Raw genomic sequence first — 12,542 nt, forward strand, 5'->3', positions numbered from 1 at the left:
CTGCCTCGTGGAATATCTTCGGGAGAAGAAAAGGCTATGGAGTAAACCCTACACAAATCTGGAGTGGAGTCTCTAAGACAGCTGTGTGGCACCTTGTACACCTCCTTCTGACAATTCCTGCAGCCAAGTTGTTGCCAAATGTATTGTTCTGCTTTCCTTTGGACCACATTGGGGTGCGGGAATGTCTTGTCATCTGGGCAGCCCAGGACCTCCATATATACTGCCCAGGCTTCCACCTTGGGGAGTTCACTTTGTTGCCACTAACACAGTGGTTTGACTTCACCCCTGGAGGCGCACGCCATTGTCTCTTGAGACACGGGTGCCAGTAAGGTCCTTGTGTAGAAATAAATTCTTCAATGCAAGAAGAATAAGTTCTAAAGCTTTACTTGCAGAAATTCGGTTACGAAAACAATAAATCTGTTACATTTGTCTTCGTCTTACAAAGTCCCTGACCACTCATCCCAGCGTGATGACTTCAAAAACCTTTACAGAAGAAAATATAGCTATCCAGATAAAATACCAGCTCCATGGAAGCATAGAATCATAGAATTTTTGAGTTGAAAGGGACCCCAAGGGTGACCTGGTCCAACCCCTTGCAATTCAGAAATCTAAGCTAAAGCATCCATGACAGATGGCTGTCCAAGCTATGCTTAAAAACTTCCAAGGAAAGAGAGTCCACAGCCTCCGGAGGGAAACCAATACCAATAATGTATTAAATGTATTTAAAATACTAATAATGTATTTAAACATTCTTTACAGTAACTTGGATACAATGCATTTAAAATATACAGCATTTTATGTAATATTAAACATAATTTCATCATAGCAAGAGAGAATCTCGGGATGAGCCAATCTGTTCAAATGTGAGATGTATTCTCTTAGGGGATCCAAGGTCCCTTTTCCAGGATGCAACACAAATCCCATTTCATCACTAAAGTCCCACACGTAGTAGCTAACCTCATTCACAATAGTATTCAAAAATGATCAGGGTGATGATTATACAATATCTAGAACTTGCTTAAACACGTTTTCAGCAGGGAAGAAAACCCTGCTTCCTACATAAAAAAGAACCATTGTATGTTGACTCTTAATGTTTCAGCTGACATGAGAGCTATAACAGATCGCAGCGGAAGAGAGCAAAACTGAAATGCATCTCTATGAAACACACATAATAAAAATGTTAGTAAGCAAAATAAGGTCTAAAATAAAAGGAGAATAGATAATAGGAAAAATAATGTGATACTAAACCATCCTTCTTTTGCAGCAGCCACAGCTTCTAGTTTGGAAAATTATATATATATGATATTAAACAAAACTATTACCAAATGTTTGTTATGTCTCATCCCTATAAATGTGTTTGCGTATATTGCTGGTATCATTCTAGTTTTTCCTATTTAAAAAAATATATTCTTCCTTCACATGATCTCAGCTCTTCAAAATCTCCCATGTTGTAAACCCAGTTTCAGGATGCCATGAGAGCCACAAAACTGCTGCCATTGTGCGTCCCTTTCTCATTTCTTGCTGGTAATGAATGACTAAGCATAATGTTATCTAGGGATAGGTGAATCTGTCGATTTCAATTTCTCTCAGTTATTCATTTCCCCCCAATATTTCCTCTCAACTTTTATTGTCCGTGTCTGCTACCTTCAAGGTTAGATTACTGCAATGTGTTATATGTAGGGCAGCCTCTAGAGTTGGTTCAACTGAAGCAGAATTTGGCGACCACTGGGGCAAGGTGGGTTGGGCATATTACACTGATCCTGGCAGGCAATTAGTTTCCATACTCAATTCAAAGTGCTGGTTTGGACCTATAAAGCCTTAGACAGCTCAGGACTGCAATACCTCAAGGACTGCCTCTCCCCATAAGAAATGACTTGGACCCTGCGATCATCATCTGAGGCCCTCCTCTGAATGACATCTCCATGAGAAGTCAGTGGCCTTTTCTGTGGTAGCTGTCTGTTTGGGGAATGCTCTCCCCAGAGAGGCTCACCTGGCAGCTTCATTACATACCTTCAGGAGCCAGGCAAAAATGTTTTTCTTTTGTCCTTTGACTGATTCTGTGTCCTTTTAAATGTGTTTGTGGGAGGAGGGTTATCGGGTTGTTTCTGTTCTTTTTTAAAATGTATTTTCTTTTTTAAAATGTATTTTAAATGTATTTTAAATGTATTTTAATACATATTGTATTATGTTGTGGACCACCTTGTAGTCTTTGGATGAAAGGCAGTATACAAATTTCAATAATAATAATAATAATAATAATAATAGTAGTAGTAGTAGTACAGTGGTACCTCGGGTTAAGTACTTAATTCATTCTGGAGGTTCGTTCTTAACCTGAAACTGTTCTTAACTTGAAGCACCACTTTAGTTAATGGGGCCTCCTGCTAACGCCATGCTGCTGGAGCCCGATTTCTGTTCTCATCCTGAAGCAAAGTTCTTAACCTGAAGCACTATTTCTGGGTTAGCGGAGTCTGTAACCTGAAGCGTATGTAACCCGAGGTACCACTGTAGTCTTATTACAAATATGTTATTACATGGTGCATTTCTTCAACACAGTTGTCTAGGAGGGAATAATACAGAAGGGCAAGCATCTTGCATCATGCTTGGTGTGATACTAGATATTTTGTCCTCTCTTGTGACTTCTGCTGGCTGAAATTACTCTTTACATGGCAAAATTAATTTCCTGCAACATCTATTTTCTCTCTTTTGTTTCATTTGGTGGGGTTTTCACATCTGCTGCATCTCTTCAACAAGCTGGTGAAACAACCTTCCATGGCCTTAGTTACAGATAGGTAGCCGTGTTGGTCTGCCATAGTCAAAATAAAAAAAAATCCTTCCAGTAGCACCTTTAAGACCAACTCAGTTAGTTCTTGGTATGAGCTTTCGTGTGCAAGCACACTTCTTCAGATACACTGAAACAGAAGTTGCCAGATCCTTCTATATAGTGAGAAGGTGGGGAGGGGTATTACTCAGAAGGGTGGTGGGAATGGGAGATTGGCAGATAGCTGAGATGAGCCTGCTGACGACTCTTAACGACTGTAATAGGTCTTACAGGAAAAGGCAAGGGGTGAGAAGGTGAGAAATGGCTTAGTCATGTATAATGGGATAAGAATCCAATGTCTTTGTTCAAACCAGGTCTCTCCATGGTTTTAAGTTTGGTAATGAGTTGCAATTCAGCAGCTTCTCTTTCCAGTCTATTTCTGAAATTCCTTTGTAGTAAAACAGCTACTTTGAGATCTTGTATAGAATGTCCTGGGAGATTGAAGTGTTCTCCTACTGGTTTCTCTGTTTTGTGATTCTTGATGTCAGATTTATGTCCATTTATTCTTTGGCGTAAGGTTTGGCCTGTTTGTCCAATATAGAGAGCTGAAGGACACTGTTGGCATTTGATGCCATACACAATGTTAGATGATGAGCAATTGAATAGTCCCGAGATGGTATGTGTGATGTTGTTGGGGCCAGTAATGGTGTTGTCCGGGTGTATGTGGCAGCAAAGTTGGCATCTGGGTTTATTGCAGGCTCTGGTGCCAGTGTCCGTGTTAAGTCTGGTTGTAGTATTATTGTGGGTTAGGAGTTGTTTAAGATTGGGTGGCTGTCTGTAGGCAATGAAAGGTCTTCCTCCCAGAGCTTGAGAAAGAGAACTGTCATTGTCCAGGAGAGGTTGTAGATCTCTGATGATGCGTTGTACTGTTTTAACTTGGGAGCTGTATGTGATGACTAGAGGTGTTCTGTTATTTTCTTTTTTGGGTCTGTCTTGCAGCAAGTTCTCTCTGGGTATAAGTCTGGCTCTGTTGATCTGTTGTCTAACTTCATCTGCTGGGTATTTTAGTTCTGAAAAGGTTTGCTGTAGATCTCTTAGGTGAGAGTCTCTGTCTGTAGAATTGGAACAGATGCGGCTGTAACGTAGTGCCTGGCTATATACAATGGACTGTTTGGTATGTTTGGGATGGTAGCTAGAGGCATGTAGATATGTTTGTCGGTCAGTTGGTTTACGGTATAAGGTGGTGTCTATGCGCCCATCCTGTATTTTTATAGTAGTGTCCAAAAAATGTATTTCTTGCATAGATTGATTCATTGTAAGGTTGATTGTGGGGTGAAAATCATTAAATTTCTGGTGAAAGGTGTCCAGGGTCTGTTGACCATGTGTCCAGATGATAAAAATATCGTCAATGTATCGCAGGTACAAGAGAGGTTTGAGTGGGTAGGAGTTTAGGAAACGTTGTTCTAAATCTGCCATGAAGATGTTGGCATACTGTGGGGCCATGCGGGTGCCCATTGCTGTGCCGCTGATCTGAAGGAACAGGTCATCACCGAATTTGAAGTTGTTGTGGGTAAGGACAAATTGGCAGAGTTTGGTGGCAAGGTCCGCTGTGGTTTTATCTGAAATGGTGTTCCTTATATCTTGTAAACCATCGTTGCGTGGGATGTTGGTATACAGAGATTCCACATCCATAGTAGCTAGTATAGTATTGTTGGGAAGATTATTTAAAGATTGTATTTTCCTCAGAAAATCTGTGGTGTCACGTACATAGCTGGGAGCACTGATGGCATATGGTTTCAGAACAGAGTCCATATAACCGGAGACACCCACTGTAATAGTGCCAATACCTGAAATGATGGGGCGTCCTGGATTTCCTGGTTTGTGTATTTTAGGTAGAAGATAGAAAGTTCCTGGTCGAGGTTCTGTTGGTGTGTTGGTGAGGATCTGTTCTTGGATGTGTGGGGGTAGCTCCTTAACAATCTTGTTCAGTTCTTTCTTGTATTCTTGTGTGGGGTCTGAGTCCAATTTTGTGTAAAAGGCGGTATTGGAAAGTTGTCTGTGAGCCTCCTGAATGTAGTCAGTTTTGTTCATGATGACGACAGCTCCACCTTTGTCTGCTTCTTTAATTATAATGTCTGGGTTGTTTCTGAGATTATCTATGGCTCTCCTTTCAGCATGGTTTAGATTTTGTTGTAAGCGATGGTGTTTTCTGGTCACATCTGTTTGGATTCTGTGGCGGAAGCAGTCAATGTACAAGTCCAGTGTGGTATTGCGTCCATCAGGAGGGGTCCATGTGGAGTCCCTTTTTGTGTAACACTTTTTTGGAGGTAGTTGGTGGTCAGTGTTCTGTTGGGAGGGTGGTTGTTGTTCTCCAGTGGGTTGAGAGGTGTTGTGTTGTGAAGTTGTTGTTTGTTCTGATTTGTCTTGTTGTTGTGTGTGTTGAAAATACTCCTTCAGGCGTAAACAGATGTGACCAGAAAACACCATCGCTTACAACAAAATCTAAACCATGCTGAAAGGAGAGCCATAGATAATCTCAGAAACAACCCAGACATTATAATTAAAGAAGCAGAACACTGACCACCAACTACCTCCGAAAAAGTGTTACACAAAAAGGGACTCCACATGGACCCCTCCTGATGGACGCAATACCACACTGGACTTGTACATTGACTGCTTCCGCCACAGAATCCAAACAGATGTGACCAGAAAACACCATCGCTTACAACAAAATCTAAACCATGCTGAAAGGAGAGCCATAGATAATCTCAGAAACAACCCAGACATTATAATTAAAGAAGCAGACAAAGGTGGAGCTGTCGTCATCATGAACAAAACTGACTACATTCAGGAGGCTCACAGACAACTTTCCAATACCGCCTTTTACACAAAATTGGACTCAGACCCCACACAAGAATACAAGAAAGAACTGAACAAGATTGTTAAGGAGCTACCCCCACACATCCAAGAACAGATCCTCACCAACACACCAACAGAACCTCGACCAGGAACTTTCTATCTTCTACCTAAAATACACAAACCAGGAAATCCAGGACGCCCCATCATTTCAGGTATTGGCACTATTACAGTGGGTGTCTCCGGTTATATGGACTCTGTTCTGAAACCATATGCCATCAGTGCTCCCAGCTATGTACGTGACACCACAGATTTTCTGAGGAAAATACAATCTTTAAATAATCTTCCCAACAATACTATACTAGCTACTATGGATGTGGAATCTCTGTATACCAACATCCCACGCAACGATGGTTTACAAGATATAAGGAACACCATTTCAGATAAAACCACAGCGGACCTTGCCACCAAACTCTGCCAATTTGTCCTTACCCACAACAACTTCAAATTCGGTGATGACCTGTTCCTTCAGATCAGCGGCACAGCAATGGGCACCCGCATGGCCCCACAGTATGCCAACATCTTCATGGCAGATTTAGAACAACGTTTCCTAAACTCCTACCCACTCAAACCTCTCTTGTACCTGCGATACATTGACGATATTTTTATCATCTGGACACATGGTCAACAGACCCTGGACACCTTTCACCAGAAATTTAATGATTTTCACCCCACAATCAACCTTACAATGAATCAATCTATGCAAGAAATACATTTTTTGGACACTACTATAAAAATACAGGATGGGCGCATAGACACCACCTTATACCGTAAACCAACTGACCGACAAACATATCTACATGCCTCTAGCTACCATCCCAAACATACCAAACAGTCCATTGTATATAGCCAGGCACTACGTTACAGCCGCATCTGTTCCAATTCTACAGACAGAGACTCTCACCTAAGAGATCTACAGCAAACCTTTTCAGAACTAAAATACCCAGCAGATGAAGTTAGACAACAGATCAACAGAGCCAGACTTATACCCAGAGAGAACTTGCTGCAAGACAGACCCAAAAAAGAAAATAACAGAACACCTCTAGTCATCACATACAGCTCCCAAGTTAAAACAGTACAACGCATCATCAGAGATCTACAACCTCTCCTGGACAATGACAGTTCTCTTTCTCAAGCTCTGGGAGGAAGACCTTTCATTGCCTACAGACAGCCACCCAATCTTAAACAACTCCTAACCCACAATAATACTACAACCAGACTTAACACGGACACTGGCACCAGAGCCTGCAATAAACCCAGATGCCAACTTTGCTGCCACATACACCCGGACAACACCATTACTGGCCCCAACAACATCACACATACCATCTCGGGACTATTCAATTGCTCATCATCTAACATTGTGTATGGCATCAAATGCCAACAGTGTCCTTCAGCTCTCTATATTGGACAAACAGGCCAAACCTTACGCCAAAGAATAAATGGACATAAATCTGACATCAAGAATCACAAAACAGAGAAACCAGTAGGAGAACACTTCAATCTCCCAGGACATTCTATACAAGATCTCAAAGTAGCTGTTTTACTACAAAGGAATTTCAGAAATAGACTGGAAAGAGAAGCTGCTGAATTGCAACTCATTACCAAACTTAAAACCATGGAGAGACCTGGTTTGAACAAAGACATTGGATTCTTATCCCATTATACATGACTAAGCCATTTCTCACCTTCTCACCCCTTGCCTTTTCCTGTAAGACCTATTACAGTCGTTAAGAGTCGTCAGCAGGCTCATCTCAGCTATCTGCCAATCTCCCATTCCCACCACCCTTCTGAGTAATACCCCTCCCCACCTTCTCACTATATAGAAGGATCTGGCAACTTCTGTTTCAGTGTATCTGAAGAAGTGTGCTTGCACACGAAAGCTCATACCAAGAACTAACTGAGTTGGTCTTAAAGGTGCTACTGGAAGGATTTTTCCATGGCCTTGTTATAGAACTAGCAAAAGTTACTATATCTGGAATTACATTTGTCCACAACATTTGCTGCAGAGGGCAAAATTATGTGTTTTTATTATTTCATGCAGTTTATTTATACTCCTGCCAAGGGCCTTGGTATCTTTTTGCATATACTATCTTAATCTAGCCTATAAGCAATGAAGAATCTTGTGCTAGGCAAGTTTCAGCACAGAGGTTTTAGCAGTTCAATAACATGCCTTTAATAGATAATGTGTTGGCTTGTTATAAATGTTACTTTGAAGTTCTACATATTCCAGTTATTCTTACTGAAATTTGAGCAGGCTTCTTTTAATGAAGTATTAAGGAATCTAGATATTAAACATGAACTAGTGGTAATTTTGGAAGCAAAACTGAGAGCGAGAGAGAAAGAAGGCGTGCAAAGGTAGCCTTATAAATGGTAGAAATTGACTATTCAGCAAATATTGTTTCAGTGTATTGTTTACCATTTATGAGAGCTGGGCCTTGTGCAGTATATCTTGCATATTAGTAGAGTAAAGGTCAAGCAATTTTCATTTTGCAAGGAATTTTGTAGATAAGCAGGGTTCCTAATGGTTTCCAAGAAGGTCATTTAATAATTGGGCTGTCTTTGAGACTTATCTTGCAAACCTCAAGGAGGGGAAGAGGCGGTGGTTAATTTCTGAAGTGAGATGCCAGGGTTCCAAGCAACCTTGAAGCCACATCCTCTGACCTGCCACACCTGACCCGAATCTCAGGTGTCTGTATAGGTGCCCAGGCTTATTTGTGAAAAGCAAAAGACATTCCCATTCAGAGGCATTCGTAGTCTAACCTGCCTCACTGGGTTGTTGAGGATACAATGAAAAGGGAATACTGTACATGCCACCTTGAGATCATTAGGGGAATGGTGGGATATAAATATGATAAATTAAAATCTCAAGGCTAATGTGGCATGCCCCTCCCCAAATAACCTAGTTAAGACTTCAAGAGGGGGAGCTTGCATGTGGTAGGAAAGTAAGTAATTCTATGTATAATCAGGAACCATTGACTTAAGAGCCCCAGTATCTTTGTAGAAAGAGCTGTCTAATTTTTTTCTTATTAGCATACCGCCACACGTTAACAATTTCTGGAGCACCCTTTACATAAAAGACACCTGCTGCAAAGGGGGAAAAATAATGAAAATAACGACAGCACATCCCCTAATTATAAAATGAGAAGACTTTCTCGTAGGAAGTAATTAATGCTGGTTAATTATCTGATGAGGCTTATTCAGATTTTAGGTGTTCTAAAAGAAAAGAGAAAAACAACAAATCACCTCTAAAGCTAACAAGATCACTGCCTTATTAAAAATGCATTCATTACTGAATTTTAATGGTAACATTTGTCATGTGAAAACTTCCTATTCTGACTCGTCCTCAAAACTAGAGCTATTAATATGAATAATGCCTATTCAAATTACTTTTAAATATTTAAAACACTCTACTGTTTAAGCCCTTGCCATATTTTATTTCTTTGCAGGGCACAGGTATTGTAGCTGTAAAAGGTGAAAAATCAGTGGATTAAGTCAAGTATTAAGAGAGTTCCTGAAGTAACACAGGTAATTCAAAGTTCACAATTCCATTATAATACTAATGGGCATTAGATTAAAAAAGATCAGCTTGTTTTCTGAGTTTGGATAAGAACTGATAAAGCTTTCTGCTACTGTGGAAAGGTAGCAGAAAGGTGGAATACATAGGTTTTGCTGGTCCTGCATGGAATATAGCTTTGAGAGATGCTGTGGACGAAGGTGCTTAGCTCAGTAGTAGAACATCTGCTTTGCATGTAGAATGTACCAGAACTAGGGTTAGGAAGGTGAAAAGTCAGCTTAGTAGTTGCATGAAGGGGAAGCTCTAGGGAGTTGACGTTGGGGAATGGCAGGGGGGTTGATGAGTGGCAGAGACAGGGACACAGCCCCTAGGAATATATATTTTCTCTCTTTTAAGCTAACATCTACATTGTACACCTCTTCATTTTGAGGAGTAGAGTGATGTTGTTCTAAATTATCCTTCTTGTGCCTCAGATTTATCAAAGAAAGTAGGTAATTCTTAATTTCTGATGTGTTTGTGCTACTAAGATGTCTAGGATTCCATTTAGAACCAGGGACTCAGCTCCATTAGTAAAGAAACAGTGACTTGAATGCACTATAAACATGCAACACTAGAAGGCACCATGGAGCAGGAAATTTTAAAACACGCTTTTCCATAGGGATTTCTTTCTTTTGTTATAACAATCTAATTTCTGACTTATTTATAGCGTGTTTTCCCCCTGTGTCTAGATCTACCCCAGGTGACCAATTTCACTGATGCTTATATATTAATGTTTCAGTTCAGAATTCCACTTCACTTTCACCATTATGTTCTTAAGGTTGCTTTCTGTTTTGTGGTCCAGGGAGTAACATCTGTGGCTGAGTTTTACCATGTGATATTTGTTCTTTTCTTTATCTGCAAAAGTGCTGATTGGAGCTCTGCTGTGTTGAATTAAGCTAATGCATAGATAACTGTCCTAAGAAAGTCTGTAGATATGAGAAACTTGAACTTTATCTGCTAAATCTCTGGTTCCTCACTGGGAAAGTAGAAAATGCCATTTTAGATGAGACCAGTGATTCAAATATAGTTACGCTGAAATTAGTAGCAGATGCTTCAGTAACCAGGCGTAAAAAATGACATAAGGGACAGATTTTTGGAACTAACTTTCTGTGGGGGATTCCTCCTCCAATCCTATTCCCTCCCAAACAGATTTGATTGATTCCACCCCTCTTGAAATCTTTTGTGGGTTTTAGTATCATTTACAGTAAGACCAAAAAAATAGTAGCATGGATTTGTGGAGGGGCAGGAGTAGAATACAGGTGGACTGGCATGAAGGCAGGTGATAGGAGACCATTCAAGAACAGCAGAAGATTCTCCAGGTGTTAAGAGCATTGTTTGCCTGAATGACTACAGTGAATTGTTATGAGGTTTGGGGATGAGGGAGAAAGCAAGCAGGAATGGCATGGCTCTTTATTAGAAACCAGTAGTTGTGCAATAGGATAGAATCCCTGAGGGGTCTCTTCTGATGAAAAAGAGAGTCCAGGCAGCTGGAGGAGGATGAATGCCTTCTCTCTAAATCAGGGAGGGGGAAACTGTGGCCCTCTGGCTGTTGTTGGACTTCCATCAGTCCCAGCCAACATGGTTAATGATAGAGATGGTGGAAATTATGGTGCAGAAGTACCGTCTGCTCCTGCCATTGCTGCCTGGTTCATGGGCCAAGTGAATGATGTTGCACTATGAAGACAGATCCTTTTTAGAGTTTAAGCAGTGCTTCCCTGCATTTCTTTTTCAGCATGGGGGAACCTTTGTTGATTCCCATCTGTGGATATGCACGTACATACTGAAATACTAAGGGCTCAGATTTTTGATTATTATTTTTATTTTATTTTTTTTGAGATTGTATTGGAAAACAGGAGAAAGTGGTTAGGTATGTGAGCTGCAAACCACTTGGAATTTAATAGGTCAAATCCAATGTCTGGAAATTGTGGCCAGAAGGCTACTGGAATCATTTGAAGTGCAGACCCTGAAGTCAAGGAGAAATGTGCTCCAGAAATCATTCCTATTTAGAGATGGGCGGCCAACTCCCCCCACTCCTCAAATCATTTGCAACTTCCAGCAAGTTATCAAGGGCAGCCTGAAGCATGGCTTATTAACACTAGTCCAGCCTCAAGGCTTCAAAGGAGATGGTATGTAAGTTGCCACAACAAAATCTCAAAGGAAAGAGCCAGAGTCTTCTCATCATACACATGGCAGTGTAAAGTGCTTCTGGCCTCTGCTGATGCCTAAAGCTCCACTAGATTTAGAAGAACCTAAAAGCTCTGATCTTGCACACGGGTACATGAGAGAAAAAGTTTAGTTGAACTCAGCTGCAATTTACTCCTGAGTAACCACATACAGTATTGCATATAAGCACATATATCGTATCGGCAGCAACTACGCAAACAAAACCCTCTTTTGTTTGGATTGACGCTGTGCTCTGGAACGTTAGGGTTTACCATTCTTGTTAGCAAACCACCTATGAAATTCTGTTTACACTTTTACTGCTTGGGAATGGACAAACAGATTGCGATTGATCAAGACCTTTTCTAGAAGAGTGGCTTGAAATTGCCTCCATGAACAAATGCAAAAGGGTCACAAACCCACCTAGTCTGCTGAATTTAATCAAGCATACTTGTCTTCCAATGCCTGGTGTGTGTGTGTGTGTGTGTGCGCGCGATTGGGGGCTACTGTCAATGGACATATGTCACTATGCAGACACCACTATGATGGCCTGAAGGTGGCTCAGTTGGTTAGAGCATTGTTCTGATAATGGCAAGTTTGTGGGTTTAATCCAGCTGCATTTTCCTGCATTGCAGGTGGTTAGACTAGACGATTCTCTGGGTCTCTTACAACTCTACAGTTCTATGATTCATTCTATGATTCTATAATACCAGAAGCAGCTATGATTCCTTGTATTCTATAACCAAAAAAAGAAGAAAAGAAAAAGAAAAAAAAAGAAGAAAAGGGGGGGAAAAAGAAAGAAAATGATTGAGGTGCTAACTTTGCACAGTTAGTTAAGGAGCTTGGAGTATTTCTGGCACATTGTTAATTTCCAGTCCAAAGTCTAGCTTTCCCGTATTCTTAGAATTTTCGCACTATGCCAAAATAACTAATAATTAGCACACTAAACCCATTACAAACCTCTTAACACCAGGCAGAGAATACTTACGAATTCTCTGCAACAAAATACAAAACCTACTCATTAGCAATTATATTGAACGGTTTGCTTCCAAGATGCCACAATGCAGGCATAATTAGCCAATTAAGGAACAAAATAAATAATTATCAAATATAAAAGTGAAAGGGAGAGTGTGGGCAATTTCCCTCTGGGAA

At 40.6% G+C, this 12,542-nt stretch overlaps 1 long non-coding RNA gene across 1 annotated transcript in view; it reads left to right on the forward strand.

Annotated features, from left to right (window-relative positions):
• Positions 1-12,542, forward strand: part of LOC308458652 — a 92,019-nt gene that overhangs the window by 39,896 nt on the left and 39,581 nt on the right. The window contains exon 3 of the long non-coding RNA XR_013977608.1: positions 9,124-9,202. This is a non-coding gene — a long non-coding RNA (uncharacterized lncRNA). The remainder of the gene's footprint in view (positions 1-9,123; positions 9,203-12,542) is intronic.

This window comes from Podarcis pityusensis (assembly GCF_964106645.2).
Source record: "Podarcis pityusensis genome assembly, chromosome: 1".
Lineage (NCBI taxonomy): Eukaryota > Metazoa > Chordata > Lepidosauria > Squamata > Lacertidae > Podarcis > Podarcis pityusensis.